Source organism: Castor canadensis, chromosome 15 (genome assembly GCF_047511655.1).
Source record: "Castor canadensis chromosome 15, mCasCan1.hap1v2, whole genome shotgun sequence".
Classification (NCBI taxonomy): domain Eukaryota; kingdom Metazoa; phylum Chordata; class Mammalia; order Rodentia; family Castoridae; genus Castor; species Castor canadensis.
Genome location: NC_133400.1, coordinates 99,796,540 through 99,803,483, shown reverse-complemented (window position 1 = coordinate 99,803,483; position 6,944 = coordinate 99,796,540). Strand labels below are relative to the sequence as shown.

At 45.8% G+C, this 6,944-nt stretch overlaps 1 long non-coding RNA gene across 1 annotated transcript; it reads left to right on the top strand.

Moving 5' to 3' along the window:
* Positions 1-2,026: 2,026 nt before the first annotated feature.
* LOC141417318 (uncharacterized) lies at positions 2,027-6,388 on the top strand. Its single transcript, XR_012441842.1, has 3 exons — positions 2,027-2,298; positions 4,547-4,766; positions 5,805-6,388. It is a non-coding gene; the product is annotated as an uncharacterized lncRNA (long non-coding RNA).
* Positions 6,389-6,944: the final 556 nt, after the last annotated feature.

Below are 6,944 nucleotides of genomic sequence, written 5' to 3'. Positions count from 1 at the left end.
TCAGGCAGCCTCAGGCCTCAAGGAAGCCCTCAGGATATGCTTCTGAAAACTGCTTGCACATTCAACACTTGGTCCTTAGTGTGAAACCTGGCTGGCACCTGCCCTGTCCCTCTGGGCATTCAGTTGTCCTTGAACACTCCCCAGTGTGCATCCTCTGACTCGTCTATCGCCTACCCTTTGAAGTTCTTTGGGAGGCAGGAACCGCGTCATATGGTTCAGTACCTTGGGTGAACTGTTCCAGTCATGTGACAAAGAGGGACATTTTCTTGAGAATGTCCAGTATACCTACAACTTGCAGAACCTGGCCACGCTGGCCTGGGGGAGGCCAGGGCTTTTCTGGGAAGCTAGCCAGAGCCTCTGGGCATGGGTGAAGGCAAAAAGTAGACTTTCTCCCTGTGCCTGTTCCACCTGAACAACTGTGCCATCATTGAGGTCTGTAGCTTGTGCTCTGTTCTCTGTGCCCAGGGCAGCGGCACTTGTCCTCCACTGACTGTGACCCCGGACGTTCCCCAGCACTTCTAATGAACTAACATTCTTAATTTTGAGACTGACCTCAAGGTTATTATTACCTCCTTTCCCCAGGTGAGGCGTAGGGGTTAGCACCCTGCCCAGTGTCACTGTGATCATGAGTGATTAGGTGGATTGAAACTACACAATTAGATAAAAAAATGCATTCCACAGTGAAGTCCTGCCTGTCATAACTCACCCTGACTCAGTTGTCTCAGGAAGCAAGAGTATGTCTGTGCAAACTTCTTTGTGTACCACAGAAACACTCCGGAAGCACGGAGTCTGTACTTATTTTGATGACAAACGAGTATCATCCATCTTAGTAAAGATGCTTGGGTCTGATACAATTCTCTATCAGTTGTTCCCTTATCCTCATGCCAAGCTCACCATGGAGACCTCTGGGGAGACCCCTTGACTTTGATTCAGCTACTGTCTTTCCCCAGCTCTTGGAGTAGGAGTCACATGGTAGGCCAGGTGGTGAAAGCTGCCCGCTGTAGAGAAATGGCTCCCCATTGATTTTCACTTTCTGTCATCACCTAAACAGACCAGACTATGTGGCACTTCATTGTCCAGAATAGTTTCAACAAGGGTTCACTTTCTGATTTCCAGGTTATTTAATGCACTTAAGAACAATCTGGCTAGGTGCCACCGGTGGCTCGCGCCTGTAATCCTAGTTAGGCAGAGATGAGGAAAATATCGGTTCGAAGCTGGCCTGGGAAAATAACTTGCAAGACCCTGTCTCTAAAATACCCAACACAAAAAAAGAGCTGGTGGGGTGGCTCAAGTGGTAGAGCACCTGCTAGCAAGCATGAGGCCCTGAGTTCAAACCCTGGTAATACATGCCCTATCAGCTTGTGACACCGTAACCCCTTTTCTCTCTCTCTCTGGTGGTACTGGGCTATGAACTCAGGGCTTCATGCTCATTAGACAGGTGCTCTACCACTTGAGTCATGTCCCCAACTCTTTTTTTTTTTTTTTTTGCTTTGGTTATTTTTCAGATAGTTTCTTGCATTTTGCCAGAGCCAGCCTTGCACCATGATCTTTCTCCTTATGGTCTCTGCGTAGCTGGGACCACAGGCGTGCAACACCATTGGCTTTGTTGTTGGAGATAGGGTCTTTGTAACTTTTCTCTTTTGGCCTCCTACCTCTGTCTCCTGAGTAGCTATGATCACAGGTGTGAGGCACCACACCCAGCTACACTTTCTCTACTTAGAAATATCCTCTTTCTCAGGATGCCTGCATAAGCAGTGCTGCCCAGGGCAGTGACACAAGTCCCCATCCTTCAGTTCCTTGTTTATAAAACCAGGTTGGCCACTCTGGCTCCTAGGGCTCCTGCAGAACAGTTATAGAAAGACTTGTGTGGCCACCTGCAGGGAAATTATGCCAGAAAGCAGCACGCACACAGTCTGCTGTGGCCATCATCCACAGAAATGTCACGGATGACCTTCCTGTTCCATATAGGCCCTCACATCCCCATATAGTCTTGAAAAAGCTGCTCATTCGCCCTTGGCAGTGACCAGCAGGTCTGTTCCAACTCTCAGAGTAGCCACGATTGCATTTCTGAAAGTGTCACTCTATATTTAGCTGGTCAGATTGCCTGCGGCTGCACTCTGCCCATGGCTGGCATCACCTGAGAAGCTCCTTCTCATCCAAGGTCACGGACACCCAGCAGGTATTAACCTCCACCGCTGTGGAGCCAAGAGGACCTTTATGCTGGAAATGTGCACTGGAGGAACAGAGAAGAAGGAAAATGTTCAGCTTTGCCAAGTGCAAGAGCAGGAGCAAAACATGGTAAGGTTATTGCACAGAGGTCCCAGCTTCCCGTGGAAAGAATGCCAGGTCTCTGTCACCTTTCATCTTTGATTATTTTTGTCTTCTTCCACCTCCTTTTCTCTCCCCTTCCTTCCTCCCATCCCTCCTTTCTTCCTTCCTCTTTCTCTTCTTCCCTTCTTTCCTTTCTGCCTTTCCCTATTTAGTTCTTCTTATGAAGGTCTTACTATATTTTGTGCAATGTGTAAGGCTATCAAACTAAAAATTTCTATCTTAAAAGAATGCACCCTTCAGACCAAAATTCAAAGGCTGAGGCTAGCCTGCACTACATAGCAAGATCCTGAAAACTAAAAACAAACAAATCAACCAAACAATAAACAAAAAAGCCCTCACCTATCAGAGGACTAGGAAGAAACAAATGGGCCACCATACTATAATGTCATCAGAGGATGGGACAGAGAGTCAGAGGAAGGCATTCTGCTGACCCTAGAGGAGCTGGGGATGGCTGTCCAGCTGACCCTAGAGGAGCTGGGGATGGCTGTCCAGCTGACCCTAGAGGAGCTGGGGATGGCTGTCCAGTGAGGGTAGCACCAGGCAGAGTCCTTTTCACCGGACAAAGCCTGGCTTGTGGAGAGTATGGCTTTGACTTCTCCACTTTCCTATTACTGGACAAGTCATCCTGCTGGGACAGGCCCCTCCTCCACCCTCGGTCACCTCTCTGCAGCCTGTCACTGCCCACATTCTCAGCCCTCTGGTCTGTGGTTAGAGAGTCCACAGTTCTTCTTAAGAGAAGGTCTAGCATTCAAAGAAACCACAGAAGGAAAACAGTCACACTCCATTACAAGAGACAGTTGGGAGAGCTTTGGGAATCCGGGTGTGTTTGGCTGTGGTGATGCATCAAGTACAAAGTGTTTAATGAGTGAGCAGAGATTTCCAGAGCAAGGCAACTTTGCTTAGCTGAAGAGAAACTTTTCAGTAAAAGCTGGGTCTTATGGATGTCTGTGGGTGTTTGTCCCAGTCATAGGTTAGAAGTGATGCTGGTGAGAATGCTGTGGGGTGAGGTTCCTGTAAAACATGACACATTCTTAGATGCATAAAGATGGGACTCTCTTCTTACCTCTGAAGTCCACCTAATTCTGCCTGTTCGAGGACCTATTCCCTTTTGGGCAATTACTCAAAAAATCTAGGCTTTTTTTGTTGTTGTTGGGGGTGGAACCCAGGGCCTCGCTTATACTAGTTAAGTGCTTTACCACTGAGCTGCATCCCAGCCTGATCCAGGCTTTAAACGCAATCCGATTAAGTTTAGGTTCTCCAAATTCTGACACTCCTCTCCCAGATGGTGTCCAGGTCGGGGAAGACGTGTCATGTCTTGGTGCTGTTCTCTGGGTCCTTCTACCCTTGAACTGTGGAAACTTTGTGTAGTTTGGATCTCAAACATCCCCCAAGGCCTGTATGGCGAAGGCTTGCTCCCCAGAGTGATGCTATCAGGAGGTGGTGGAATTGTTAAGAGGTGCAGCCTAGTGAGGTCTTCTAGTCAGTGTGTGTGTGTGTGGAGGTGGGTATACCCTTGAAAGAAATAGGGGACTCCAGCCCCTTTTCTCTTTTGCTCTCTGGCCATAAGGGAAGGAAGCACCCCTTCCACCATGTGCTCCCGCTATGACACGCTACTTTGTCTAGGGTCTGAAAGCAACGGGGCCAATCCATCATGGACTGACGCCTTCAGAACCCTGAGCCAAAGTAAACCTTTTCTCTCTGTAAGTTGATTAGCTCAGGTGTTTGTGATAGTGGCAGGAACACTCTTGAGGTCTCCAGCATGTACCGCAGATCTCTCTGGCCCCTGACCTCTGGGGGATCTTCTTGTATGAGTTGGGTTTAGGCTTATTATTAGATCTATTTCCCCTTGTCTTTCTTGCTAGGATGGGACAAATACCTTAGTCCTAAAGTGTGATCTTAGGTTCTACCCTAAAGTAAAACCCTGTGACATCAAACAAAATGCAAGCTATATTTTCCACCCCCTCCTTATCTGGGCTGGTCACAAACCCAAACTCAGACTCCAGAAATCGCTATTCGACTATCTCAGCCTTCTAGAATGAATTCTTTTATTTACCCTGCAGATGTGCATCTGGTGGGGGGGTCAGTCAAGGATTTGAAGGGAGGGCTCCCTTTCTTTAGATTTTTTTCCTAGCCAAGATTTTTTCTGATAATTTCTGTCTCCCAACTCCTCAGTCTATACAAGTGGGTCTGACTGCTTTGGCTCCATCTGTTACAGGATGTGCAGCCCTGGAGGACCACCTGGGGGAAGCTGTTCTTCCCATGCCAGCATCTTCCAGCAGCTGTTCGGGTACCTCATCTCAGTGTCTGCAACACTGTTCACAGCAGGAGAATATAATGCAAGCTATCCCACTATTATTGGAAGAAAGAGTCTGAGACAATTCAAAATGCAGATGGAGCGTGGATCCCACATCTGGCTCTTGACCTACATCATCTAGGTTTGTATCCTGGCCTGGTCACATTTGGTTGTAGGATCCTGGTCAATCTTTCTGCATTGTAAGATTCTCTGTCTCCTGCAAAATGGAGTGGTAATAGTTTCTCAGGCACAGGTTTCTGGAAGGATAAAATAAACCAGTGCAGGCAGGGATAGCTCTTAGAATAGCACCTGATCCTGATGTTAACTAATGTCTGTCAAACCTATAGTACAATATCTTCTTTTCCATTGCAAAGAAAAATGCTACTTTTCCAACTGAATTCCAGAGTGTGAGTCTGGTTAATTAGGGTTGCATTGAATTTATGACTTCTGCCAGCTCCTATTTCAGTACACTGGCCTGGAGGGAAAGGATATCTTCATTGCAAAGACCTCTTACTGATAATGTAGATACCTCAATAGCTTCTTTCATAGGTCTTTTCTCCGTGAAATCTTGAGGTCTGCTTTTCAGTTGGAGATGTATTTAATGCGCCTCTCTTTAAAATTCACACTGCAAAACCCTCAAAGCTGGCAATTTCTAGACAACATGTCGGAGGCGAAGGATGCATATTTGTGCTGTGTAATTTGTTTTGTAAAATAGAACCAAGGTAATGTTCTTGAATTTGATTACCTCACCTTCGATTTGAGAACTTTTCCTTTTTACCTCCAGACACGCGCTTTCTTCTTTTGGACTAAACTTGAAAGTAGCAGTGAGTTACCAGATTAGTAATAAAAGCTCCAAACGCAGTCAGATAAGACCAAGAAGCACAGTAGTGTGGTAGTGTGCAAATCATGTCTGCCTAGAGACCAATATGAGGCGCCCGTGTAAGGTTGGCCAAAGCCAAGCTGATAGCAGAGATGACATCATGCACTGCTAAACCATGGGGTTTGATTCTGAAAAGTCCATCCTTAGCCAGTCTTGTCATTGTGCGAATGTCACAGTGTTCACACAAACTGAAACAATGATAGCCATCACTAGGTGATGTAACCTAACAGGACATCATGGTGTATGCATGCATAGTTGACAAAAGCATCATTGTTTGTCTTTTCACTTTTCATGTTCCAGGAGGACAGAACTCCAATCCACCTGCCCCCAGCCTCTCAGTGCTGGCAATGAGTAAGCAGCAAATTATACTCATCCCGTGAACAAATGGTGGAGGAACGCTAAGTAGAGGAGCTTCGCCTGCCAGATCAGAAATGTCCCTGGAAGCCATGTTTTCGGATGCGTACAGGACCAAACCAGACATTAGGGGGGAGGCTGGAGGGAGTCCTTTAACTATTAACACTAGGACATTCAAATAGAGCCATAGTGACCCAGTGTTGACCACAGAATTAATGGATGTAAAATACCTTGTAGGATTTTGTGAGGACATGTGATTTTGTGATTAAATGTAGTGTAAATCAATGCCATGGTTTGGATATCTAATGTGCCCTTGCAGCTTTGACATTGTCTGCCAGTATAAATTGTATACATCAGTAACTTAATATCTGGAAAGTGCTAATTTCCCAAGTCAGATAAAAATTAAGCAATCAAAAGTGCCACCAAGATCTCTCTTTCCAGCATCTAATCCCTGACACTGAGTTTTCCTTTTTTCAAAATGGTTCTTCCTTCGGATGATAGGATTACAAGATGCAAGTTCAGCTCTGTCCACCCACTCTTATTGTGACCTTGTCATGCTCTGTGATCAGTCCTGTCTTCCCAGTGCATTTTGCTCATTTCTGACTGTCCCTCTTGTGTAGAGTGAGAATGCCAGATCCAGTACGGGATGCCCAGACAGACAAACAGCAGATTACTAGCGAGTCTTTAGTACCTCCCATGCAACATTTGGTCTGTGTTTTGTTTTCTAAATCTGGCAGCGCTAATTTAGAAGCTTTGCTGATCCTGAACAGATGGAAGATGAGAACTCAGTCAGGACCTAGTACATAGGTGGCTTGAATTTTGTCCTCAACAGCCAATATTTACTGTAACATTTTAAGTCAATCAAGCTCTGAAAATAACAAAGAATGAAGACTGAGTACGCATAGAATTAACACTTAAATAAAATGAAGCTGATGGGATGCAGTCAATAGAGTCCAGTGAGAAATTACTCATCCTAAGTGGAAATTATTAATATTGTGTTACAACAGTGAAATGAAGCTTTTCTGCAGAAGGCAGGAACAAATTGTTTTTGAGAAGGGGTGAAGGAGTGGTGGGGACAGCATTGCT